At 46.7% G+C, this 27,032-nt stretch overlaps 1 protein-coding gene and 1 non-coding gene across 3 annotated transcripts in view; both read left to right on the top strand.

Moving 5' to 3' along the window:
• Positions 1 to 27,032, top strand: part of GALNT17 (polypeptide N-acetylgalactosaminyltransferase 17) — a 361,038-nt gene that overhangs the window by 211,009 nt on the left and 122,997 nt on the right. The window lies entirely within an intron of this gene.
• Positions 1,139 to 1,211, top strand: TRNAP-GGG (transfer RNA proline (anticodon GGG)). Its single transcript has one exon. It is a non-coding gene; the product is annotated as a tRNA-Pro (tRNA).

The raw sequence follows: 27,032 nt of genomic DNA, 5'->3' as shown, positions 1-27,032 counted from the left end.
TGGACCCCAGGCTCCTAAGAAGTTTAACTTAAAGGGAAAAGGAGAGAAATGTTCCTTGAGTATCTTATTAACACTGAATTTCTGACTGCGGTGTGCATAGGAGCTGTGGGCAGTTTCATAGACAGAACCAGCTGGCGAGTGAGCCATTTCTTCGTTACAGCCATTTCTGAAGTTTCAGGTGGTGGGAAGGGCTCTGAGAATGACTCCGGGCAAGTCACAGCTTTTCACATTAGAAGTCAGCCTCATCTCCAATCCTAATTCAGTGTATCCTAATTCAGTAGTTTGGTGTCTATTTATTTATATGTTTGTTCAGTTCATCATTCGCCTATTCATTTATTTTGCCATCACTCAGTGAAGGTTTGTAGCAAGTTTGCTTTCATCTATACTGAAAAACAAACTGACAATAGCTCTTAATCCAAACGTTACTATTACTTCCGTGTATACCACTGCATCCCCAGTCTTTGTCTCTGTGTATCCACGTGGATATACTCATGCCTCTCAGTGGTGAAGGAGGGTGGTCTCATTGATTGTACATTTTTATGTGACTGGGATGTCCATGCCCTCCTCTTCCAAACTCTACAGCAGCTTCTTAAAAGTAACTGTGCACAGCTGGTAGAGGGATAAATTGGGAGTTTGGGATTTGCAGGTGCTAAAGATGCTAACTACTATATATAAAATAGATAAACAGCAAGGTCCTTCTGTACAGTACAGGGAACTATATTCAGTACCTTGTAATATAATAGCCTGTAATGAAAAAGAATATGAAAAGGACTATATATGTATATGTGTGTGTATATGTATATATATATATATATATATATATATATATATATATATATATAGCTAAATCCCTATGCTGTACACTAGAAATTAACACATTGTAAATTGACTATATGTTGCTAAAAAAATTAATTAAATAAATTTTTAAAAAAGTGAACGTATAGTAAGAGTCAAATTATATCTCATAAAATATATCAGGTTATAGCTTTACAATTTCTTTGTGTGCTTCCTGAATTTTGCAGACTTTCGAATAGAAAAGTTGGGTTTGGATGTGTTATTTCAATTACCTGTTAAAACACAAAATCTGTTCTAGAAATTAAAAAAAAGGTAACTATGCACAAAAGAAAAAAAATCCCTTGGAGGGTATAGCTCAGTGGTAGAACACATGCTTGGGTTGCATGAGGTCCTGGGTTCAATCCCCAGTGTCTCTGTTGAGGGGGCAGGGGGAATTAAATCTTGTCGTCATCTGGAAAACTGAGATATTGGCTTGAAGAAACTTGAAATTGCAGAGACTTCAAATCCTAAAAAATATGAGGAAGGAGGAGCTGAGGCTGACAGCCATGAAATTAGAGCTCTATAATTTGTCTATGGGCTTTCAGGAGCGGAAGAAATAAGAATAATTTTCTGTCCTGCTTCTAACCCAGATGTTGTCTTCCAGCCCAGCAGAGAACAAGAAGGCAGCGACGAGGAGACTGGAGAATTTTAAAATCACATTGTCAACATACTTTTTTATTAGGTATTCATTGTAAAATGTATTATGTATGCATTGTAAATTTAATATTCATTGTAAAAATTTAAAAATAAAAAAGAGTATTAGATAATCACTCATAATCACACCACCCAGTGATAACCACTATTAATATTTCATTGGTTTCTTACAGGTTTTAAATTATTTTGTAGTTTTATAAAAATTATATATGTATGTGTTTAAAAGCTCAAATATATATTCTACAAGGCTTTACTCTCTAGAGGTACCACTTTCTACTCTTATAAATGATCCTTTTGTCTACCTCTCTGCTGCCAGCATGCTTACAGTTTTACTTCTTGTTTTCTGAGATTTAGGCATGATTTCTTAACTTCCTACTATAAGAGAGGACATAATAACTCTTTATCACTCACCCACCGCCACACCCACATTGCCACAACCTTCTCATTCTTTCCCCATCCTCCATTACCATTTTATTGTAATTTTGTTTAGATCATTTTTTAAATATTTACATTATTATCTCTACTTGAAGCTGGTCCACGTGGTATATTGTGGTTATTTCCCCTTTCCTGCACAGCTTTTTGTTTTTCCTGTACTTATTCATTGTCTTTTTGTTTGTTTGTTTGCTTACTTTGCTCTCTATATGCTTTTCACTAATTCAGCCCCAGGCCCTCTGCGTCATCTCTGAATTCTTCTCAGTCCTCTCAGCTGCCTTAGGTGTTCTGTCCAGGACATCTTTTTGAAGAAAACTTTCCAGAGTGCTCCAGCCCTTTCCATCAAGACTGGCTGCCCAATGGAACAGATTCAGGAGTTCCCTTAACCTCTCTACTGCATTGTATCCCCTGTGTCTGGATCCCATGTCTTTCTTTTCTTGGCTTACTCCCTCATTTTAATGATGCATATCCTCAAGTAAATTTTTTAGTCCTTGCATATCTAAAAATACCTGGATTTCCACTTCCCACTTGGAATGATTTTCCCTCAAATAGCCATGTTCCAACGTGGCTATTTGGAAGTCCAGAGCCATACTGACTCCTAATTCTTTGAAAGTAGCTTATCTTTATCTCTTTAGAAATCCTTTTATCCCAGGTGTTCTGAAATTTCGTGACCATGTGCTTTGGGAGAGATTTACTTTTTATTCATGATGCTGAATCCTTGGTAGAACTTTCCAATGGAAACTCATGTTCATTGTTAATATTCTTTCTTGGTGTGTGTGTGTTTGTGTGTTTGTGTATGTGTGTGTGTGTGTGTGTTCTCCATGTTTTGGAACTCCTTTTATTTGGGTGTTGAACCTCTTGGGCTGGGTCTCTTGATTTCCTTATCTTTAACTTCTAATTTTTCTTTTATGTGTGTGTGTGTGTGTTTTGACTGTACTTTGTGGGAAATTGCCTTAACTTTGTTTTCTAAAGTTTCTTTTTCTACTTTTGAATTTCAATTTTCAAGAGTTCTTCTTGGTTCTCTACCTGATGTTTTGTTACATCACTCAGTTCTTGTGTTATGAACGCAATATATTCTCTGATTATCTGAGGATATTAGTACTGTTTTCTTTTTCAAAACAAAAGGCATGTACATCTCTCAGATATCATATTAAATCAGAAAATCAAGGTCCCAAAGAGTGTATATACAATTTCATTCTTTTTATATAAACTTCACAGTCAGGCACAACTAGTCTACGGTGTTGGAACTCAGGATAGTGATTACCTTTGAGCAAGAGGGTCATGCCTGGGAGAGCACGCAGAGGCATCCTGGGAGATCAGTCATCTTCTGTTTCTTGACTTGGATAAGGGTTAAATCAGTGTTTTCCACTTGTGAAAATTGACAGGCTGAACACTTGAGAGTTGCACACTTTTCAGTGTCTCTGCCCTGCTTCATTAGAAATAACAACTGACAACATTTCTGAAGTCTTTGCAAATTCAGATAATTTTTGCTGATTTTCTTGTTTTTAATTTTCAAAGTGCATCATTTTATTTTTCAAGGAGCATCACATGAATAATAAACATAATGTTGCCTCTTTCTTTCTTTTCATTGTATTTAACTTTTTTATTGCCTCAACTGAGATTCACAGAGCCAATACTGAATATAAATGGTGACAACAGATCTTTATTTCTTTCCTGACTTAATGAAATCCTTTGAGTGTTTCACCATTATGCCTAATATTAGATATTTGTTTTAAAGAGGCATCCAGGGAGGTAAATTTTCTTTCTAATTTAGTAGGAGTTTTTCTTGGGAATACATAGTGAGTGTTTTCACATGGCTTTTTGGCATTTATTAAGGCAAGTGTATGTTTTTTCTCTTGGTTTATTAATATTTTGAATTATACTAATCAATGATCTGAAATAGGTCCATATTTGTATTCCTGAAATAAACTCTACTTGGTCCTAGTGTGCTAGTTGCTAGTATTTTAGTTAAAATTTCAGCCCTTGATTGATTAGTGAAACTTGTATGTAGTCTTCTCTTTTGTGAGTGTGCGTTGTCTTTTTTATTTTAATAACAGCCTTATTGAGCTATAATTCACATATATTTTATCCACTGAAAGTGTACAATTAAGTGGTTTTTAGTGTATTGACTAAGTTGCACAACCATCACTCCATCACCATGACTTTAGTATAAACTCATCACCTAAAAAGAAATCTGTTACTCGTTTCCGCGACCCCCACAGTCCTTAATCTACTAATCTTTCTGTCTCTGTAGATTTACCTATTCTGGACATTACATGTAAATGGAAGAAGGTGTTATTTTGGTGACTGGCTTTTTTCACTTAGCGTAATGTTTCCAAGGTGTGTGTGATGGTTTTACTGCTTTTATCATGAACATTATACATGCCTGGAGAAAATTACAAGCTTTTCCATTTTCTTTTATATTCAGGGCTACTTCAGATTTCATGGCATTTTCTAGTCCTCAAAAAATTGACAGAAGGCACTTGCAGGACAGTCTGGGTCCAGTGCCTTTTTGGATAGTCATTCTTGATGGCTTTTCCAGGATTTTCAATGCATGATCTACATCAGTTTTCTGCTCTGTCTCAGAAAGCTTTCTGCAGTGACATTTCTGCCATTCACTTGTCCTTAACACACTTAAAAGCTTCTTTTTGTTTGTGGTCAAAGCCCTTTTCTCAGTCCTAATGGCATTTCTATGTTTTTTTTCCCTTCCTCTCCTTTTAAAATTAGATTTAATTTTAAATCTGTTTAGTTGGTCTTTTCAAAGAACCAACTCCTTATTTATCAGTTCTCCTTCCCTGTATGTGAATTTTACAATTTGTTTTGTCTCTTCCCCTTTTGCCCTTGGTTTCTTGCTTTCTGCGCTTTCGAGTTGAAAAAAATCAGTTCCCTGCTTAATAGCAAAAGCATTTAATGTGATATGTTTTCCTCTTGAGTCAGATCTTCCTATAGCTCATAAGTTTTTATATGTAGTGTTAGAGTTGTCCCGATTTTGTAAATAGTGCAAAATTTCAATTCTTAATTCCTCTTTAATCTAAGAATTATTTAGAAATATATTTTACAACCCAATTGTTAGCTTTTTAAAATGTTAAGCCTTTTTTTTAATTGACATGTAATCAGTTTACAATGTTGTGTTAGTTTCTGGCGTACAGCGTAGTGATTCAGTTATATAAGATGTGTATTCCTTTTCATATTCTTTTTCATTGTAGGCTGTTACAAGGTACTGAATATAGTTCCCTGTGCTGTACAGCAGGTAGGACCTTGTTGTTTATAAGTCTGTATTCTTAATTTCTTTCTTGAACTGCGTTGTGGTGACTTTAATTATTAAGGTTTTATGATCAACTTTTCTAATGGTTATTGGAAAAGAAGTCATGTTATCATTGTGTTTTCATTGGGGAAAAAAATACATGTTTTACTCAGTGGTATTTGCTTCTGGTTTGTCCCTGAGGAGCAGGGCAAGGTCAGTGAGCAGGGGTGGCCCTCTGTCCACTTCCAGGCTCAGTATGTCATGGGGATGGGAATCTCCAGCAGGTACAGGCCCAGGGGCTCTGGAGCGAGCATAAATCACATTGCTTTTTTTTTTTTCTCTCTGGCAAGTTCTGTTCCATGAAATATAGTCAGAGATTTTGTCTGCTGAATCCTAGGTAGCTTTTTCTCAGTTTTGCTCCATATGCCTTTAAAGCATGGTCAATTGTGCCTACATCCTGGCCCTAGATTCTCTGTCACTCTTAGTATCCTTATCTGCCCAGACATCCTTTTTTCTGTTCTCACTGGTGGTTCGGTGAGTCCTGGACTGTGAACTCCGGGAGGATTAGAGTCATGCTAACCTTGTTTAGTGTTACCTTTCTAGGCTATGGTCCCCGGCCTGAAACATAATAAATACAGTTTTTTGCATGAATTCAAGTCAAGAGTGGCTGCCTGGGTTGGGGGAAGTTGCAAACCAGACTTCATTTTGAACATTATTCATAATTATATCCGCATATTTTTTGTCTAGCTTGGATCATCATCAGACTTGATTCCAAAATACTCACTGTGGACAGTCTGTAATATTTATGCTTTCCATGTGGGACAGCGTCGAAGGGCGGATGTGGGAGGGCCGGCGGGGGGTGACGTGGGAGGCTGCTCTCCCGTTCTTCTCCTTTGGACCATTTCATGCCTTTCAGCAGCACCTTCTCCCCTTCCTCAGGCCCTCGCTGGGCACTGAGTGCTTCCATCAGGCTCCTTTCGTCCACGTCAGCAGATACAGTGATTGGCTCACAACTGTCTTGAAAGAGCATCTTCTATCTGGGCCGTGTTCGGTGGATGACTTGCTGATATCTTATAAACCCCTTCATACTGCAATTCAAAAAGATTATCTAATAACTTACTATGTCCCACGAGTGTTAATACTTTTCAGGTTTTGCAGGGGCTTTTTGCATTTTAAGCAGTCTTTGTTCATCTTCTCGTTTGCTCATTCAGCAAACATTTCTTGAACATCGCTATGAATCGGGCACCGTACTGGACCCCAGGGGACAAATGAGAGTTCTCACTCCCAGAGAAGACAGCTGTCTCTCATGCTTACAATCCCTGTGCTCCAGCCCGGGTTGGGGAAGGGCGTCCCACCTGGAACCTCAGGGCCCACTGGGCAAACACCACCGGGCCAGCCATGACTGCTCTTTACAAGAGAGTCCTGTTTGCCTAAGAGGGCAAGTCAGACTTTTAAATCCAAGTAGACCTGGATCAAACCTTGGCCCCAGGACTTGTCAGCTGTTTGTCTGTTACCTGACGGGTGGCTGGTGGTGAGGAACAGGGTGGTGCTCCAGGAATCTCACGCTCAACCTGAAGTTACCATCCTCCACCTGGGTGGGGGCCTTGGTTCCTGCAGAAGAGCTCAAACATATATTGTTATTTTTATCCCTCGAGGAGGAACCAGGACCCTGCCTCAAGGTGGCGCTATTGTTTCTTGACTCTTCCTCCCTTGTTTCTGCATCCCCTCCCTTCCCTGATGAGTGTGTATGAATCAGCCCTTTGGAACTCGGGGCAGGTCTAGGAGGCTGAAACCTTCTTCCTACAAACTGGGGACACTGAAAGGCTTTTGTACCCAGGAGGGCCCCGCAAGGTCTTGCTCGGTTTCACTTTCTCATGCTCGTGATGGAAAGAAATGTATAGGCTAGAATATCACCGTCTTGTATCCCTAGGTCTTATAGATGGCACCATAGACTTGTTAAGGGAAGACCAAATCCAGACTTCACGGGGAGCCTAGGAAATACTGTCTCCTGGACATCAGACAAACACTTAAAAAAACAACTTGAGTGAAAAATGGAGACAGAATGCAGGAATGGGCCTTTCATTTTTCTTAAGCAGGAGGTGTTGAAATAAATTGTTGACCTGCTGCTCTCTCTACTCATTAAGAAACCAAATATTTAATGACTCCTGTGGTAAGTATTCAAAACAGGGAAGTGACAATAGGATTTCTTAGAAGTAGAATAAAGCAGTCCTTCATCCAAAAGGCTTTAGAAGAAGTATTTGGACAGTGATTGCTGAGGGCTGTGGACTTCTTTCATGTGTGGATTAATTCATTGTCCTTTTTGCTCAGTGGGGCATGGACATACATCATGTATATTAACATAGAAAGTCAGAAACTGGACCTCCATTAACATACCCGCAGGAGGGAGTGAGTGCTTCCCGAAGGACCACCTGATGCCGCCGCTGCCGCCCTGGAGCTGGGCTGCCTGGCCAGGCCTCCTGCCCACCCCGCCTGGTTCTCTGCCTTTTGCCATCCTGTCCTGGAGCGTCATTCCCAGCGAGCCCTTTGTCTGAGCCCTCTGTCCCACAGATGCCCCAGTGGGACACAGTTCTCTACTATGCAACTGCTATCACCTTACTGCCTGACCGTCTGGGATAAGAAATGACACATGTCTTTAGTTTGGGAATCAACTGAAAACGGGCCTAATTAGCTAGACGTCCAGGAATGCCGGTATTCAGCTCCCCTGTTCCCACCTCCATTGTCAAGGACACAGAAGTCCTGGGAAAGCACAGCAGACTCTTGTGCTCAGTGATGGGGGGGGCTAGGAGCTGCTCAGGGTGGCAGATCCCCAGTAGATCTCAGAGGATTCTCCCTGCTGCCCAGCTTCCTTGCAGCCTTTCCCTGTCGGGGAAGCATGGGGACCAGGGCAGAGTTCTCCCCCATAGTAATCCTATAGGGGAGCAGATCGGTCCCCACCCCAGCTGTTCATCTCCTCCACTCAACGGGTGCTCAACATTTTTATAACCTCTATTTAATGGTAAGGAAGGCTTTATTTAAGACTACTGCAATAGGGGTCATAATAGGGGAGAGAGATAGAGCTTGACTCACAGTACAGTAAGGACAGTGGGGATTTATAGCCAGGGAGCAGGGTGACATTGTCAGCGGCTGGAAGATTACTGAGAGGAGCCTTAAGGGTGGGAGAATTCTTGCTAAACCCAGCTAACAGGATTCTAGCTGAAGGCAGGCCAAGGACATCGAGGGTGGGGGATGAGGAACTTGATGAGACATGAAGGGTGGGCCATTCTTTCTATGTGGACTTCCCAGCATCCTTGCCAAAACTGGACTCAGCAAGGATGGACACAGAAGGCCACAGCCAAGGCCTGGTGGAGAAGAAGGCTTGGAGGAGCACGACTAGAGTCTGCTCAAGGAGAGAGTCTTGGTCAAGGGACATCTGCCTACCGCCCTTGCCCTCCAGGCCCAAGATGGACCTAATCTCTAAGCATTGGTGGGGTGGAGGCTGTCTTGGGAGATGCCCCTGAAACAGAAAGAAGCTATTTTATTGACCCTCCATTCCTCCTCCCCTAGCATAACCTTCAGACCACAAGGATTTGCTGGGAAAATGATCTTTCCTTCCTGCCTCCAGTGCAAAGACGAGGGCAGGGGTTAGAACGCTCCTTGGCAGTCCTTCCACGTTTCTCACCTCTGACTCCCATCAGGTCCACGGATGGCAGCAGGGCCCCTAGGGCCCTGGGCTGGGGGACTGATGGGAGAGACAGAGGAGACGGCTTTCTCTCCTGATCGTTTCCCTTCCCTGCTCTGATCTCCAGCCTCCTGAACACACTTTGCTTACAACACAAGGTCAAGAAGAAAAGCTTTAAGGAAAGTTAATTTAACCTTCTCAGGTTGCTCTCTTGAGAGTCTGCCAGATCTCCTTCTTCATACGTGAGGTTTGATAGCTTTCATCTCCCCAGGTGACTGCACGGTAGACACAGATGAATGGGATGGAGCGTCCCCTCCCAGCTCCCTCTCCTCTACCGTGTCTAAGCTACCAGCGCCCAGCGTTGGTGCGAATGGGGTCTCAGAACAGCTTCCTCTTCTCACCCAGGCGGCTCAGTAAGAGCACGAGCACCTGCTTTGCTGTCTACTCAGCTGCTTTCTCTCTTCCTCAAGCCTAACCCTTCTTTCAGTCTACGTCTCTACATAGTTCTTGGGCGGGCAGCAGTGATGGCTCCAGGATCTATCAATAAAGAAGTGGGAAGGCTGTCCTTTTCCATCCCAGGGACAGCTGTCTGGTTGGAAAGGGCCTGGGGTGGGCCTGGCAGCATGTCTTAGAGCCATTTACACGTCAGCTGGGCTGTGTTACAGAGCAGGAGGCCCAGCTCTGTCCTCTAAATAGGCTCTTATTCACAGAAGACCCACGTGAGATTGAGTAAATGCCAGTTGTAACAAAAGCATTACTCTTTTACAACAGTTGGGGTAATTGGGGGCCATGAGGGACACAGACATGCCTGGAAGATAGTGGACATCAGTAGAGAAACACAAAAGCAAGGACCCCTGTTTTTTAATCCAAAGTCCGGAAACACCTCGTTTTACGTAAGAGATGTGTGCTTGAATAAAGAAATGGCCTTTAATGTAATTTGTGCACGTGAATCCCATTTATCTGACCCCCTCCTCACGGCAGAACTCAGCCCGGTGAGCTACCAGCTTAGTGATGGGAGGAAGGTTTGGGGCTTTGGGGGCCTGAGGCGCGCACAAAGAATTCCTTTCCTAGGCAACAGGGAACACAAGAAGCCAAAGAAAGCGCTAAGTCTGTAGGGGAGCCTGAAGTCAAAATACAGACATGGATGACAGCTGTGATGGGGACCGAGGGGTCTCAGCGCCAAGGCACACAGACTAGTGTCTACACAGACTGGCAGAGCTGCACCGGGGTCCTGGCTGAGAGCTTCTGCATCGGCCAGACCTTGCGTCTGGATTTTATGAACACGTGGGGGAGAGTGTGGGGGTGTTCTGGGGGCAATCTTGATATAATCAATGGACTCCTGTGAACTCGCACTGGCCTGTGCTCTTGACCTAGGCTTTTGTAGTATCTGTCCTTGCAGGGTGAGCTTTGGGTTCTCCACCTGCCGCTGCTCTCATCCTTTCATTCACGCATCCTGTAATGTCTAACTCGTTTGTTCAGTAAAAATGCATTGAGCTCTTCTTATCTGCTGGCTTCAGGCTCATAGTCAGAAGCCAGCATAGAAGTTCCTGCCTCTTCAGGAGCTCAGAGATTGGTGGGGGAGACAGACACTTAGCACATCGTCGCAGGAATGAACTCACGACTGCAAACTGAGATAAGTGCCTCGCCTGTAAAGAGCACAGTGAGGTGACAAGGTGATGGGGAAGGTGCCCCCACAGTGGGAGTAGAGATACCACGGAGATACGAAATATGTAGGCGTTCAATAGGCAAAAGAACGGGAGAGAAGGGAGGCTGTCCTGCCTCAGGGACTGGCCAGTGAAGGTTCTGGGCAGGGGAGGAAAAAAAAAAAATCACAGTTTCCAGGAATCCCTGGAGGTCAGTGTTGCTGGGGCGGGGGAGGGGGAGGGATAGAGAAACCACAGAAACGAAGGTTCTGGAGTCCCAGAGGCCTGGTTCAAGTGTTGGTTCCACTGTGTCACTTTGGGCAAGTTATTTAACCTTTCTTAGCTTCAGATTTCCTCATTTGTAAATTAACGGTAGTACCAGCACGGTGATTATTCTGTATTATACAGTTGTAAGTTGCTAAGAGCAGATCTTACATGTTCTCAGTGCAGAAAAGAAATGATAATTACGTGAGGTGATGGAGGTGTTAGCTAACCCTGCTCTGGTCGTCACTTCTCAGTATATACGTGTATCCCATCATCTCTTTGTACACCTTAAACTTACACAACGCTGTATGTCGATTATAGGTCCATAAAGCTGGAAAAAATAGTAACAGTGCTACCTGTCACCTAAGGTGATTGTTAGTAACACCAGCCAATGTTTGTGGCCTTTGAAGACTGAGGACCAGAGGACCAACGTGACTTTATCATGCAATTAGAGATAGTGTTCGTCAGAGAAAAAAAATACTGATCTCAACATATATGTTACTCTTACATTTAAGATCATAGTCTAGTTAGGAACTTAATAGCAATGCTTTATTTCCAAAAATAAGAGGCAAGATATGAATACAGAGTTAAGGTTTGTGGGGATGTTGGTTGGTTGGTTAGCTGGTTGGTTGATTGATTGGTTTTGGTCTCTCCTATGGCTGGAGGAGAAACACCAGTGGAAGTCAAGTTGAAGGGAGCACTTGGGATGGAAAGTCCCTTGGCTCTGCTCCGTCCGCTTCCCAGTGTTGCCCATCTGCAGTATCCGTAGGTCTCTCTCTGGTTGTTCAGATCCAGATTCCAGGAGGAAAAACTCTTTTTAAACTGCTGGTATTTAGAAATGGAAAGACTGATCCAAGCAGAAGCAGGGAGCTGATGTAAACAGCACAACCTGGGCAGGGATTTAAAATGGACCAGAAAACGAACAGACTGGAGAGCTTGCTCAATTGAAAGATGCCCAGGAGACCCTGACCTTCTGAAAATAAGTGATGGAGAGTCACAAATGGAGTCATTTGTCTGATTCTTGTATTTCAGAGAGTGAGGGTGTGTGTTTTGCATATTAAATAATACGTGGGTTGCTATCATTTTCTTAGACCCAAAGGTCATTGGTTCTCCCTGTTTCCTTTTTTTTAAAACTTGTTTTCATGTAAATGCATGAAATTTGAGTTGCAGTCCTGTCCTGAAATCCTGCCATTCAAATTCCCTACACCACCGTTAATCCATTAGACATTTTGAAAAGCAGACGTGTAGTTTCAAAATATAATAACGTGCAACCCCAACGTGGCTGGGCCCCCGTTACCCCTGCATCCTTCTACAAGCAGAGCTCCGTGCTAGATCCTCCAAAACCAAATTTGGCTCCGCACAGCGTGTTTTGTGTAAAATAGATTTCACAGGCAATTAACACGAGAGGTAGCAGAGAAGGTCATGTCACATGCCACATTAAAATTTGACATAATTGCTGTTAAACACCTGATTCTACCCTTCGATTTCCTCATTGGCTCCCGGTTACCTCCCCCTCCTGCCTCGGTATCTTTCTGCGCTTCTCTTATGCTCAGGCAGCTAAGCACATTACTGTGCAGCTTTTCCAGTCTGGTCTTCTCAAGCCCGTCATCTCTTTGAGCAAACAAAGGACCCCGCTAGAGCTGCATCCTTTGCAGTTGAGGATTATAAATAACCCACAATGCTTTCCCATCACAGGTATTTATTTTTCAGTTGGCAAATACGTGTTAGCTCCATCCTAATATTTGAACTTTATGATTGCATTCTGAGCTAGGAGAGAACTAACCCGACACTCCTCCACCGGGTGGATCAGTGTGTCTGCCCTCAGGGAGCCTTATCTGTACTTCATTTTTCATGTGGGTTGTCGTGAAAGATACTGAACTCCCAAAGCGAACTCCCAGCTTTTACGGATTCCTGGAAAAGCCAGCTTAATAGGACCTTACAGGTCTCTTAGTCCAGTCATCAACGTTACGACAGGACAGTACAGTGGGCGCTCGAGCCGGACCATCTTTCCTAGCTGTGTGACCTTGGACAAGTCTCCTAACCTTTCTGGGATTTTAGAATCTTTAAAACGGGGGAAATAACAGCACCTATGTCGTGGGCTCACTGTGCGGATTTATGAGTTAATATCACAAAAGTGCAATTTTCAAACAGGTGAAATCATGTCTTACAAGTGAACATAAATTGAAAACATAACATTTTATTCAAGTTACTAATTCATGGAAGAATCAATGAGATGTCAAGTCCAGTTCAAATGAAAGTTTGATTTACAGAGATTTATATTCTCTGCCAGAAAAAAAAAATTCATTACAGGTGGCCTCTGTAGTGTTCTCAGTTTTCTAGAATGTGGCAGCCACCTCTGCAGGGGGTGACTGGCCAGTGCCCCCTTCCCCAAAGACATCCACATCCTCATCCCTTGACCCTGTGGCTGTTACGTGGCAAAAATGACTTTTGCAGGTATGACTACTTTAAAGGTTTTGAGAAGAAAAGATTTCCCTGATCATCCCGGTGGGCCCTGAATGGAACCACAGGTATCCCAGAAGGAAACGAAGAGAGACTTGGCGTGAGTGTGTGCGTGCGTGCACACAGACACGCACACACACACACACACATGTGTACACATACACACAAGGGAGCAATGTGACTGCAGAGGCAGAGAGTGGAGTGATAACGACCACCAGCCAAGGGCTGCTGGCAGCCACCAGATACTGGAAGAAGCAGGAACAGAGTCTCGCCTGGAAAGTGAACTGAGAGAGAACAAATTTCATTTGTTTTTAGGCCACCCAGTGTGTGGGTATCTGTCACAGCAGCCACAAGAGGTGGCTACAGAGTTGTAAAATGGCTCCCTCGACAGAAAGTCAGCCAAAGGCACACGCTGCCCAGAGGCTCGGCTGGACCACACCCAGCACGCCACTGAAGGGGCCTCCAGGAATCTCCTACCTGCTCCCACGGTCAGACAAGTCTTCCTGACAGTGTTGGGATTTGTTATTTAGTCTGAAGTGCTCAGAATATATATAAAGCATCTGATTCATAGTATGGTTTGCTATGTAAGTCTTAGCTATGATACTATTACTATTAATAATAATAATTAATTATCATCATCACCATCACCATCACCATCACAGTAATCCGACGTCTTCAGTTTCCTTTGTGTTCCTGGTTGGTCCTTTTCACTTGGTGGGCTGTGCGGGTTGGGAACCAGTGATTCGGTTGACTGATGGGATCTCTGTTCGATGGAAGAAAATACTGAATGGTATTCTGAGTGAAAAGATGGTTGCTCTCGTTGGAGGTTAGTGTTTCAGCTCTTAGGTGCAGGAACACAAAGGTATGAGGTGTTAGCCGTGATGGGCTTTGTATTGCCCAAGCCTCTTAGCTGCTGGAGAGAGACAAACAGCAAAAAGGACAATTAAATGAAAAGATGTGTGGGTTTCAGTGAACAAGACTCATGGAGCGTGCCAATAGGATATAAAAATGCTTGCTCACAAATCCCCTGGATAGCGCAAGTAAGTGCCTTATTGCTAGCCTAAAAGGAGATTGTATATTTTTTTAATGAATGAGGAAAAAACATAGATTGATGAGAATGCTGAAGAAATGGAGTGTGGCATTTAATAGAATTTTGAATTAATCTAGGACTGTGGCTCTTAAGGGGGTAGGGGAGGACTTTGTCCTCTGGGGGACCTTTGTCAATCAATACATGGTGACATTTTTGATCCTCACAGCTAGGGGTGCTGCTAGCATCTCGTTGGCAGAGGACAGGGATGCTGCTAAGGAGGGACCCACGACACAGAATCATGCAGCCTGAGGTGTCAAGACTGCTGAGCTGAGAAGCTTGTGTCTAGGGGGAGAGTCTGAGATCCATTGAATCAGAGCCCCAGAAGGAACTGCAGAAAATCAGGAAAGGGACTGGTTTTCAGATGATGTCCTTCAAATCCCACAGGGTGGAATGAAGAAACCCCAAGGGGCTATAGTGGGACCCATCCCCAGGGGTGCTCCAGGTGCTACCCACCACATCGCCCCCCTTTCCTCTACTCTTGTGTTGATGTGGGACTCAGTATTTCAGCTGTTTCTCTTGCTGCTCAACAAAAGTTTGAAAATAACTGATGTGTTTTAATCCTTCCATTTTGTACTTGAACCACAGAACTTTGATGGTTGGAGCACAGGTCACTGACAGTGCCAGGCAGGGAACTGGGGTCCTGGCCTCCCTTGTACCATTGTCAGCCCTCTCAAGTATCCACTCTGACCCTGTTAGAAAAACCTGTAGCGTTTCAAATTCATGTCTAAAAATCTTTCAGACCTGAACTGGTGTAGTTTCTGACCATAATGAACACATCAAACCAGATACGATGGAAGGGTTCTTCACTTACTGAGAATCTATTGACACCATTCATGGAGGTGTTTGCCGTGCCTGCTTGCACTTGGCTCCGAACATTTAGAGGCTATAGGATTTGCAGCTGAAGTCATTCAATTCCAGTACATACTCTGGAAGTTGGAGTTTTAAATAAATCTATAGCTGATGTTTTTGCCTCTTCTAAAAACAGTGTGGTAAGTGCCAGGAAAAATAAGGACCCACTGGGGGTCCTGTTGTCACCCTGCTTGGTAGCTGCCTCACACCTGGGACCACCCTCCTTATGTTTGGGGGAGTGTCCACCAAGAGTCTCTCCTTTCTAAGCTCAAAGTGGAAACTTGCTTTCCCGTCTCCCTTGCAGCTACAGCCAGTCTGCAAACCAGTTTCTTCAGTCAGACTCACCTACAGTGATAGGAGGAAGTGTCACGACAAATCCATTTCGGTGAAGAGAGGAGAAGCCTCAGAAAGGCAGAAGTGGTGCTTTTCTTTGTTGCGGTATCTTGTTCCCATGTGGACAAAGTGGCAGCTGGGTTCATGCACCCTTTACTAAATCCCTGTTCTGCTGAACTTGCTAGGATCAGTTCTATAGATTGTAACTCAGAACCCCGCCTGCTCAGAAGGAGAAATGGAAAAACCAGAGCTATCTTAGAGGTCAAATCCCCTTGCATTTCTGCGTTTGTGTGTGTGTGTGAGAAATACCCACTGTGACCATCAGACAAGCCTTCCTGGCTCCCACCTCCTCTGTGTTGCCCACTCTGATTAGGCAGGTTTTGGAAGAACAGAATAATGATAGGATCTTGTCCTTAGACCAGAAATCATCTCTCACGGTTAAGTTCAAGACCAGTGGCTTTAGGACAGGGCTTTGCACAGCCCAAGGTGACCTTATGTACCACTGACTCAATTTCTATACTTGAATTTCAAAAAGTATTCCAAGTCAAGTAAACAGAATTGATTTTTTTTCCCACCCAGTTTTTCACTGTGTTTCTCAACATAGCTGGCTGCAGGTGGGCTCTGTCTTAACAGCTTCTTGGTGGAAGCCACAGAAAGGTGGCTGTAACAGGCTGACAGAGCCGCCTTGATTACAGCTCAGTTTGGCTTCCAGTGACACTCAGGTTGTTAATTGATGCAGGCAAGAGAACTTGTGAGTGATAAACAGCACGGACCTTTTCTTTTCAGCTGGTCATTGAGAAAGAAGTCTCCCTAATTCCATCTTACAGGAGAAGTTTTTTTTTCTCTCTTGCTGGAACTCATTCATTTGCAAATAGAAAGCTGCTTAAATGTCTGTAGAAATGTCCAGAGGTTGTATAATCGAAGTTTATGCTTGCAAACACGGCATCGTGCTCAGATGAATAACACGATCGCATTTGAATGTCCAGGGCTTGAAGACCTGCTTGCGGTGTCGGGGTCAAGGACCGCTCTGCTGTTCTCAGAATGTAGGGTCCACTTTATGGCCACTCCAGCCATTTTTCTGGAACGTGGAAACATTACCCCAGATCTGCTTTTGTGAGATATGCCATGTCTTCTTTGACACTGACAGAGCCATATTCTTTCTCTTTAGAAGTAAACCCCTTCTCAACCATAGCAGGCCTGCCCTTGGAGAGGGTGCTTCTGCTACCAGGGTGCTTTGATCCTTTGATGACTTGAACTCATGTTTTCTAGGCCATGCTAACACCTGGGCTGATGGTTAAACTCGGTCTCAGGGGTAGTGCCAGGTCTGTGGCTCTTGCGAACCCCTCAGAGGATTCCCACATGGTCCTAGCAGGATCGTGCTGTCAGTTCTCTTGGCTACCAGCATGATGCCTTCTGCTTTCCTCTCCTGCTCCCATATGATGTCTCTCCTGTTGGCTTTGATGCCCCAAATGCCAGCACCATGGGTGGCACGGTGCCCGCAGCCGGCACAGCTGTCCCCGCTCACCCAAGGTGGCCCATCAGTGAAGCCAGCGGTATCTGATGTCAAGGCCTTTGCCTCTCATCGTCGCAGGAGTGGCCGGCGCCTGCCCCGCTGAGGTCTGTGCTTGCAAAACCCAGCGGAGATTTTCCTGAACAAGCCCTTTCACTGCAGCCTGGTCAGCGTAGAGTTCAAGAGCGAGGAGCCTTTGCAGCCTGCCTGTGAAGATCATAAAGCAAACAGACTTCCTACCGTGGGCTGGCAGTCACCTCTCTCCTTTGAGTGTGGTCCCCCAGCTCTGTACCAAGCCAGTGCACTTGGGCAGGAGGCAGCTCAGAGTCCCTGACAAAAACTTACCCGATGGGTCCTTCCAGCGGACTTGGCTAAGATGAAAGTGGGGTGTGGTCGCTGGGGAGTGCGTCAGCTTGGCCTGGCTGAACTGCTCATCTTTGAATTCCCTTCCCTGTGTGTTTTCCAGTAGAGTGGACCATGAGAGAGATTCCTAGGGGACATATGATCGATGGAGGTGACACGTCAGCCATTTTGTAGCTCATGCACATTTTCACTCCTCGGCTGCCTCTACTTCTTGGCTTCTGCATCTGCTCCAGCTTTCCCGAGAGCTTCTTGAGATGCTCCAACTCCTGGGCCTGGTGTGTCTGTTGAGCTCCATGATTCAGGGCCTTGACTATGGCAGGACTCCCCGGACCACCAAGGTCAGAGGCAAGGAGACACTTTGACAAGTTTCCTTTGTCCTCCCAGGCTCCCGCTTGCTTGTTCTTGCCTGTCCATCTTATAACCAGCATCTCACCTTCCTGACCATCTGCCCAGTGGAATCTGAGCTCCAGGATCAGAGGTGAAGACAGCAGCCTTCCAGAGACTGCTTATCCGGCTCCCGCAGTTGTGTGGGGTGGAATGTCTGTAACAAGCCGGGTATCTGTCTATCCATGCATCTCCATCTCCAGCCCTTTCTTCTGGTGGTTCTGCTTCTCAGGCTGAATCCTGACTGGTGTACCGGGTGCCCTGCTTCAGACCTTTCTGTCTCTCCAGCTCACTAATCTTAGCTCTTACTCTGGCCTCTGCTTTCAGTCAGATCAGTCCTAGCTTCTGATTGCATATCCTGGCTCAGACTTTGTGCTTAAGAGTGTCCTTTATATTGGCTGCTTCATTGTTTGACTCTCGGTGCCATCACTGAGAAATAATCTTGCCACCGTTTCACCTAGATGTGCTCATGGCTTAGTGGAGTTGGACTTTGAGACCATCCGCCATGTCGGTTCTAATTTTGTGTCCCACCAGTACCTCCCGTGAACAGGAGGGGAATGGGCAGCTGATGTGCTAGCATTTCTGGAGCTAATACGTGGTTTGTGGTCTTGTCATTTGCTGTCATTGTAGCTCCTTTGGCATCCCCTGTGGGTTCACTTCATAGTCTGACTTTCTTTTTTTTAGATTCAGTCATAATCCATCTACTGGACTGAGGAGACTGGGTATTTTCTTTGTTCCCTAAAATTTATGTGGACTCTGGAGTCAGATGCGATAGGACACAGCACCTCCTTTTAAGAAATTCATAACCTCATCATCATCTTTCCCTGGTTGGAAACATGTTTTCCTGACCCAGATTTTATGATATTAGAACAAATAAATCTCCAGCTCCCAGTATTCAGTAGACCCGGTGGACTTGGGGTACATTTAATGTATTTTCTTCCTGGTCTTGATTGTACTTGTGGTGGCAAGTCTTCATGATTTCCTAGACTGTTGAGACCTTCCATTGTGGACCATTGCCCATTGCTTCTCACAACAGGAGAAGCCTCTCGTTGCATTCCATTGCTGTGTGGACGCTGTGATCTGTCACCTGCATCCCTCCCTGCAGGACCAGGGTACCCGTTCCTTCAGCTGGTGGGAGTGTTGCCAGCTGACCGCTCACAGCTGAGCCCCTCTCCCGGCGTCACGATGATGAGCGGGTGCTGCCTTACCCAAGGTTATGCCCTTCCCCAAGTAGGGCTGTCACCTGCTGACTGTTCAGTGTGGGTCGTGGAGGTCCAACCGCTTGCCTGATCTGGGACGTCTCCGTAGGGCAGCTCTGCTTTGGAACTCCCCAGGGGATGAGTTGAGGTCTTTGGTCATCACAGTTCAGCTCCTCCTCTACCCAGTCCTGGTTCCCTCACAACCTGCACCCAAATCTCCATTTGGCACTGGACAGACAACTCGTGTCTCCATCAGGATGTGAAATTTCTCCTTAAGCATTTCCCAGTTTGCTGGAGACGGAACATGGGTTTGTTCTTATGTATCTCTGGCTGTGCTTTGCTGATACAGAAGAGGGCAGACCAAGAGGAGATGAGCATATGGAAACTAGAGCAGGTGGGTTGGAAGTTTGGTGATGGTACCAAAAGCCCATCCAGGAAATCATTCATTGGAGGCTAAGCAACAATGGACTTAAGGCAAGAATCAAGCCTTAGGCAGTCAGCACACGGGCTGTGGGGGGAGGGAAGAGGAGAGGAACCTGCTAGGGTGGAGACCGTGGGGCGCCTGGGCAGACAAGCTCACGAAGTCCTGCAGCAGAAGGCGAGCCTCAGCATCCCACCCTATGGAATGCAGGGGAGGCATTCCGTCTGTGCTCTGGAGGATGTGAAGAAACTTCGAGAACAAAGGCAGGTTCCACACAGGGAGCAGAACTGGACCCTGTGACTCATCAGAACACAACCTGGGCCACGGCTCTCAAACCTGAGTGGCATCAGGACCTCCGGGAGGGCTTGAAACACACTTCCCAGCCTCACCCCCAGACTTCCTCATTCAGCAGGCCGGGGTGGGGTGGGGGTGGGGCGCCAAGGAGTGGCATTTTTAAGCAAATTCCCAGCTGACTCTGATGCTGCCAGTCTGGGGCCGGGATCTGAGAACCGTGACACAGAACAAGACCAGAAGCCAGGTCAGCTTGACACCAGTACCTGAATGCCTTATTCATGCCCAGCAACTCTCGGCAAGGATAGAAACCTGAAATAAGATCAGGAGATCAAGACAAAATCGAAAAACTGGCCTCATCCATAGACTTCAGAGCGAGATACTCCCTGTGAGAAGCGACCCAAATGTTCTGCCCGGTTCTTCGTCTGAACAAAGGTAATTTCCGCTATCGCGGAGGGTTTGCTGTAAGAATTGACAGGAACAGACTGAGGTCAAGTATGGAGGGTGCTAACCAGAATAAGCCCTCGCTGGACAGCTTGCTGGCAACAGAATAACTAGACAGAATGAAAGATAACCAGAGAGAATGACAGGGTGATGGAGTGATGACAGTAAAGCCCGAGACGTGGTCACAGACACGTGGGGATGCAGGCAGAGCGGAGCAGCATCTTGAGGGACCAGGTTGCTGTTCACCAGCAAGGGGAGCCGGTCCCTTCAAAATTGCGGCCTCCTGGTGCCCTGGGCTCCGTCTCATGCCCATTCTCCTGGGCCTTCAGGAGATACTGGTGATATTGAGCAGCTGGAGTGGGGGCGGTGCTGGAGGTGATGGGAGTGGAGGTGGGGGTGGCGGTGCAGGCGGTTTTATTTTTCCTTAGGCGGGGAATGTACGAGGCTGTCAAGACGGCTTCTCTCCACCAGTTGCATTTTACAGCTTATGATTTGTAGTGAGGGCCATGATGGCCCACAAAGCTGGCAGCATTATTTATATGTTTGTTCCCTGCCTTGTTCTGGAAAAGATTTAAGGCAGCCACACACCCTAGTAAATTAATCTCCTATCTGTGCCAGGGGAGAGGCGGGGTTCCGTTACCAGCCCAGGCAGGTCCACTGGGTGGAAGTGGCCTTAGGTGGAGCGGACTTGGTGGCAGGTCCCTGGCACCATCTTGATGCCATCGGAGAAGACGGCCCAGACCAGCTGTGCAGAGGACTAGTTCAAGCACAGATTACTGAGTCCCACTCAGATTTTCCAACTCATTAGGTTTAGGGAAGCCCTAAGGATTTCCAACAAGTTTCTGGATGATACTGATACCGCTGGCCCGGGAGCCAGGCTTTGAGAAGCACTGCCCTAGAGGAAGCGGCACCGAGATCTTTCTTCTGTAAGTGGGAGCTGGGTGCCGTGTCTGTGCTCCAGGGGCACCTGGGCCTGTTGTAGGTCCTCTTCCCCAGCACACAGCCGCCTCGCTTACACCCAGTCTCCTGCAGTGCATCCTGTGCTAGAACCTTCCCACCTTGGCAGCTGGAAAAACCGTTGGTCCTTTGGCTCTTACTCTCAGGGCCTTGCTAGGAGCCAGCGTCCCAGTCCACGGTGTTTTCACTAAGGCATCAGGTAATAGGTGGCCGATGGCGGCCCTTTCCTGGTGAAGCAGAAGAGAGAGGCTTCGGGGGCCAGGGGACCTGGGCCCTAAATGCTGAATCCTGACCGGGCCTGGGCAGGAAGTGCCGTGTCTTGGTGCAGCCCCCGTAACCAGAGGATGAGCGGCGCGCGTGTGCGGAGGCTGGTGCGTTCTCTGCTTGAACTGGAAATAATGCTTCTGCTGTAGAGTGTGACCCCCTTCCCCTCCTCTCTGCAAACGTGTAGGAGGCGGCAGGGTAGCGAGGAGAGGGTTCCAGGAATGTCCATTTTTGGTCTACCGAATGGTTTAAAAAAAAAAAAGGCAAGCCCAGTGACCTGCAAGTGCCACCGGGGCTGAAGGGACCACGTGCGGTGTTCTTGGAAATCAAAGAAGAGAGAAAACTCCTTCCCGGTCCCCCCATATTCTTGGAAGCACACACAAGGGGATCACAGCAGCTCCCTGGGCTGGAGGGGGTGGCCCAGAGGCGGGTGGGCGCTCAGGAGTGTCCAGGTGGCTGCAGGTGGCACGAAGAAGCCCTGATGAAGCCAGTGGGAGACGAGGCGGCCTCCCTCTGGTGGGGGCAGGGAGCATTAGCACTAGAGCGGAGCACCTCCCAGAAAACCTGCGTGCCACACGGCTGTTTAGTGGTAACCACGTTGGTAAAGCCACGAGCCATAGCTGGAACCAAAGGCAGCCACAGCCACCACAGAGCCCCCTCCCAGCACCGACACCCCCCCCCATGAAATAAGACCATCTCCACCCCCGTCCCAACACTGCCCCACCCCTCCTCCCTGTCCCTCCTGCTCCCAACACCCAACCTCAGAGGATTGAGGAAGAAGGCATTTCAGACAATGCCCTCCTTCCTGTTCCAGGCCCTTCTAGCCACCCTGGGGTCCGGCGAGAGCAAGGAAGATCAGCTGGACGCATCTGAGTCTCAATCACTGAAAGTGACGACATTTGTCCCTGGAGGGGCATTTGGATCCGTATCTTCGAACTGGGAGCAGGGACTCGATCAACAAGTCATGTTGTGCTTCTCTCCCCGGAGAGTTGACTTCACCCCCGGGCTAGGTGGCTCAGGTTTCCATCACAAGCTGCCACAGACTGGGCGGCTCAGACAAGGGAGAGTTATGTTCACTGCTGCGGATGCAAGCGTGGCAAGGCCAGGAGTGACAGGGGCACCATCTGTGGGGCTCCGGCAGGAACAGCTTGCCTTGGGAACCCGGGTGCTCTCTGCAGTGATCTGTCCTACAGATGGCTGGGGCCACGGGAAAGAAGAACACCCACAGTATGCTGTTAGCCTGTGTAAAAGGCAGTTTGCAGAGCAGACCGTACAGCCCGATGCTACTTCAAGAGCGTGCATGTGCACGCCTGCACATGTGATCACGCCTCGGATCTGTGCCAGCAAAGAACTCTGATGTGACGGCCCACAGTGGGGACAGAGGTTATCCCTGCAGGTGGGGAGATGGGTGACTGCCATTTCAAAATATCCTTACTTGTGTTTGCCAAGTTTTTTACAACGAATCTACATTTACTTTTGTAATACGCAAGTGGGAAGGAGCTGTATGATCAAGATGAAGGAAAATACAGAGAAGGTGAATGTGTAGCCATGGAGGTGGTGTCAGTGAATGGCATTTGGATTTGTGAGCCCGGAAATGAAATGTCAGAGTTAGGGGCCTTGGGAGTGCAAGAGAGAATGGGCTGTACGGGGTAGGGGGTGCACATTTGCCCACAGTCAAGATGACCGGAAGCACGATCCGGGATCTGGTGGAGGCTGGGGGCAGAGGACCCGTAGATGCAGTTGTGAAGCAGCGACGAATGAACTGTTCAGCTGCCTCAAAAAACCCTGGAGATGGATGTTCCGGCAGGAACCAGATAACTGCATCAAAGAGATGCGTAGGGTTGAAACAGATGACATTTAAGGTCTCTCCTAACCCTGAGATTCTGTGGTTCGGTGAAAATGCAAAATCCTCTGCGTTAAGCTATCTTTGAGGACACGGTGACATTTGATGCGAAGAGCATCTGTTGATATTTTCTCTGAAATCTGCACAGTGCCAGCTCTACCTGTAAGGATGACCTGCAGGACTTCGGAATACTTTGCACATCTCCATAGCAACTCTTCCGGCAGAAGTATATTCTTAGGAGGATCTGAAGGCAGGGAGACAGTGTGGCGTTTTTTTTTTTCATCTCCAAGCCTCATGTCCGAGTTCATTACCATTTAATGAAATGGCATTTCTTTCTTAGATCTTCCTTTTTCCTGCATCCTGAATTCCAGTCAGTAGAATTTGTGGATGCATTAAGTGTGGGGGATGAGGACAGGAGAAGAATTGAGGAGGATTCCTGGAGCCTCAGCCTGAGCCGTAGGATAGAGGATGGTGGTGCTGTTTCCTGAGGCAGCAGGAACTTGGTTGGGGAGGTGACTTATGAATTTTATTTTGGCTACATTAAATCTGAGAGACCTATTGGACGTTCACGGGGACATGCTGAGTAGGCGGCTAGATAGATGAGTCTGCAGAAATCAGGGCTGGCGTGAGACATTTGGGAGCTCAGCGTCATTATTTAAACCTGTGAGGCTGAGAAGGTCACCTAGAGAAGATGGGTAGTTGCACAGAGAGAAAAGTAGGAAAGAAACCGCACACAGAGTGCTGGAGACACCCGCATGTAGAGGAGGACTCACCCACGAGCGAGGAGGAAACCCAAGAGAGTGCAAGGTACTTTTGGCCAAAAGGGAAAGTGAGTTGTCCTGTGCCGTTAGTTACTCAGCCAGGACCATCATCCACGACACCTTCGGTCCCTCACCTTCAGTATCCCATTCAGCTCTTAATGTTGTGTCCTGAATCCCTCTCTGGCCTCTCCTTTTCTCTGCCATGGTGCCACCGTAGACCGAGCTGTTGAATCTTTTACTTGCATCTCTGCTGTTACCTTTGGACTGGTTTCCCTCCATCCCCTCCTGACATTCCCTTCTTTCTATCGCAATCCCAGGGTTTTGGTCAAAATACAAATTGATTCACGCCCCACAGGCTTGAGTGCTCACACACTAGGTAATGCAGTGGCTTCCTTTGGCGTTTAGGATTAGAGGTCTAATCCTTTACTTGGACCCCCAAGCCTGGGTGCTCTGGTTGGCGCCATCTCTCCAGCCTAGGCTGGAACAGTTTCATCCCTCACTTTGTTTGTTCTCACCTCCACCAGTCCTCCTCCTCTTCCTCCTGCCACATGGCCCCCTGCCACAGGACCCTTCCACACGCTAGTCCTGCTGCTAGGATGTCTTCTCTGCCCTCCTCCATCGGTTAATTCCTTCTCATCTCTCGTAAGTCAACTCCTCTGGAGAACCTGCCAGACTCTCCTGATGAGATCAGATTCTTCCATTATACACTCTTAGCATGTGCCTCTCCTTCTGTGTCCAACACAGCAGTTCTCAGTTAATTGTGTGATTATTTGATTATATTTTCCTCCTGAGTACAAGCCCCTTGAAGGCCCTCTATAGATGCCTATTCTCAGAGAACTTAGCAAAAAATGTGAAGACAGAAAGAAGGGATTACTTTTGCCAGCATTTCTCTTAGCAGCTTAATAAGCATGATATATACCTAAAATGTGGACGCCTCAGGCTCTGTTGCTCCAGTTTTTTTCTTTCTGCCTCTTGGGTAAAGCAAAACCAAGAATCGAAACCAAACAGGAGGACACACCAGCTGGGTTATAGAAGGAAGGCTTCAAAAGGCACATTTGATGCACCAGAAGATGTGAGTTTAGCCCCACCCCTCCCCTTCCTGGACACACAGTTTTGATTCTGAACTTATTTTGATAACTTATGTTTGTATACAGTGAAAATGAAATTCAGCCAAAGTGATGAAAAACACCTAGTGTTTATGTACGCAACCTAGGTGTTTTGGGAGAAAACCTTGTCATAGGCAAGGAATAATTTTAAGATGCTTCTGCTAGAATTGCTGCCTGGAGGTAAACACTCACCCACAGTCCCTTCTGACCCTCAAGTCTGAATTTTTTTGTGATCTGCCTTGAAACACAGAGAAAATAAACCGGCTTGTGTCTGTGGACACAGCTGGGTCCCTGAGCCAGTGGATGCTTGCCTGTCCAGCCGTGTCCCCTTAACGCAGTAGTAATTTGCATCTTCTGATTACCTGCGTATTACCTGCCAGACAAAAGGGTAATCCAGAACACTGCACATCTCCCCACAGGAGGAAAGGAGCCACGCTGCAGGTCAACGCGGCTGGGAAGTGTTTGAAGAAGGGTGGAGGGCGAGGGAGGGAAAGGAAGTGTCCCGTCCAGGATCAGCCTAATTGTTTTAAGCAGAGGGATTTCAGGTCCCACACACCTGGGATCAGCATTCAGCTCACAGGCTTTGCTAAGCTTGTGTGACAGGATAATCTCCTTTGTTCAATGCCTGAGAAGGATATTTTCTGCATTATTAGACAAGTCAATGAAGATAAAACAAAATATTAACTATTTTAAGCCGCACTAGTCCACCCCAAAGAAATTAAGCCGCCTCATTCTAATCGTGCCCAGGTTTCCTTGTCCTAATGAGATAGGGCTGAGCTGTCAGGCACTGAGGTGTTGGATTTGCAAGGGTCCCAGACTTCACCTTTCCTCCGCTTTGCTTCTTTCCCTCGGGTGATTGGTAGAGCTGAGGACCTTGTTTCCAAGCACGGAAAAAAGAAATGAAATCTAAATGAAGACCACAGGGGTGTGACATTCGTCAGCATATTTGAAAAAGACACCTTCTGTCCTTGTTGCACTCACGGTAAGCCAGCTAATTCTGGGTCTGGGCTTTGGCGACTTGGGAACATTACAGCAATTCATCAAACAGAAACTGCCGGTCCCGGATTTACATCTGTGGCACCGCGGTTTCCCATTGGCTGTTTAAGACGGGGACATGAAATAGTGAGAGCATTTGCCCGCTTTTCTGGCTTCTTCAAAATCGGAGCAGCCATGAAAAACCAGAGAGGAGAGCACACACAGCCCTTTTCTGGCAGGTCAGCTGAGCCCTGGTGTTTCGGTGGAGCTTCCGTCCTTGATTTAGGTTCCTGGCCCCTGCCTGTGCTGGACCATCTGATGAGCTGGTCCCCAGCCTTGCCCGGCTTGGGAATATAATCCTGGTTTTGCAGATTAGGAACCTGTAGCAGGACATGTCAGAGTCTTCCTGCCTCACTGCCCTCCGGAGGACCATGGTCCTTCCCCCATGACAAGCTTCAGACCCAGGCGCTGCCTCCAGAGCATCAGAAGTTCCCTGGAAAAGACCATGGACGCCATCGTGTGTGTATTGAGTGCGTACGTGTGTGTGCGTGTGTACACGTGTGTATGTGTGTGGACAGCCTCTCACCTGGGTTATCTTCCAGCCCCTCGCCCATCCGCTCCACTGACTCCCACCTCTGTTAGTTCTCGTGCTCGGCACTGTTCTGGGTGTTTATATCTGCTGTCTTATTCAGTCTTCACAAGAATGTTTATGAAGTGGGTGTAATTACCTCCGTTTTGTAGCTAAGGAAACTCTTGTCTTCCCTGAGCCTTAAACTTGCTCAAAGCTAATAAGTTCATGGCAGAGCTAGGGTTCAAACCAGAGCCTGTGTCTTAGTGGAGGGTGCCCCCCAGAGACCCTGAGGCTAGGATCTGAGGAAGTGATTTATTCAGGGGGAGATTCCAGAAAGCACGGTGGAAGGGAAGCAAAGCAATGCAGGGGGCTTTGAGGAGGGAGCCACTGCTGGGAGTGGCAGGGCGCAGTCCTGCAGGACCCTGGAGAGCCTGCATGGAACACAGTCCGCATTTTTCCAG

Source organism: Vicugna pacos, chromosome 18, assembly GCF_048564905.1.
Source record: "Vicugna pacos chromosome 18, VicPac4, whole genome shotgun sequence".
NCBI lineage: Eukaryota > Metazoa > Chordata > Mammalia > Artiodactyla > Camelidae > Vicugna > Vicugna pacos.
This window is presented reverse-complemented; position numbering and strand designations above follow the sequence as displayed.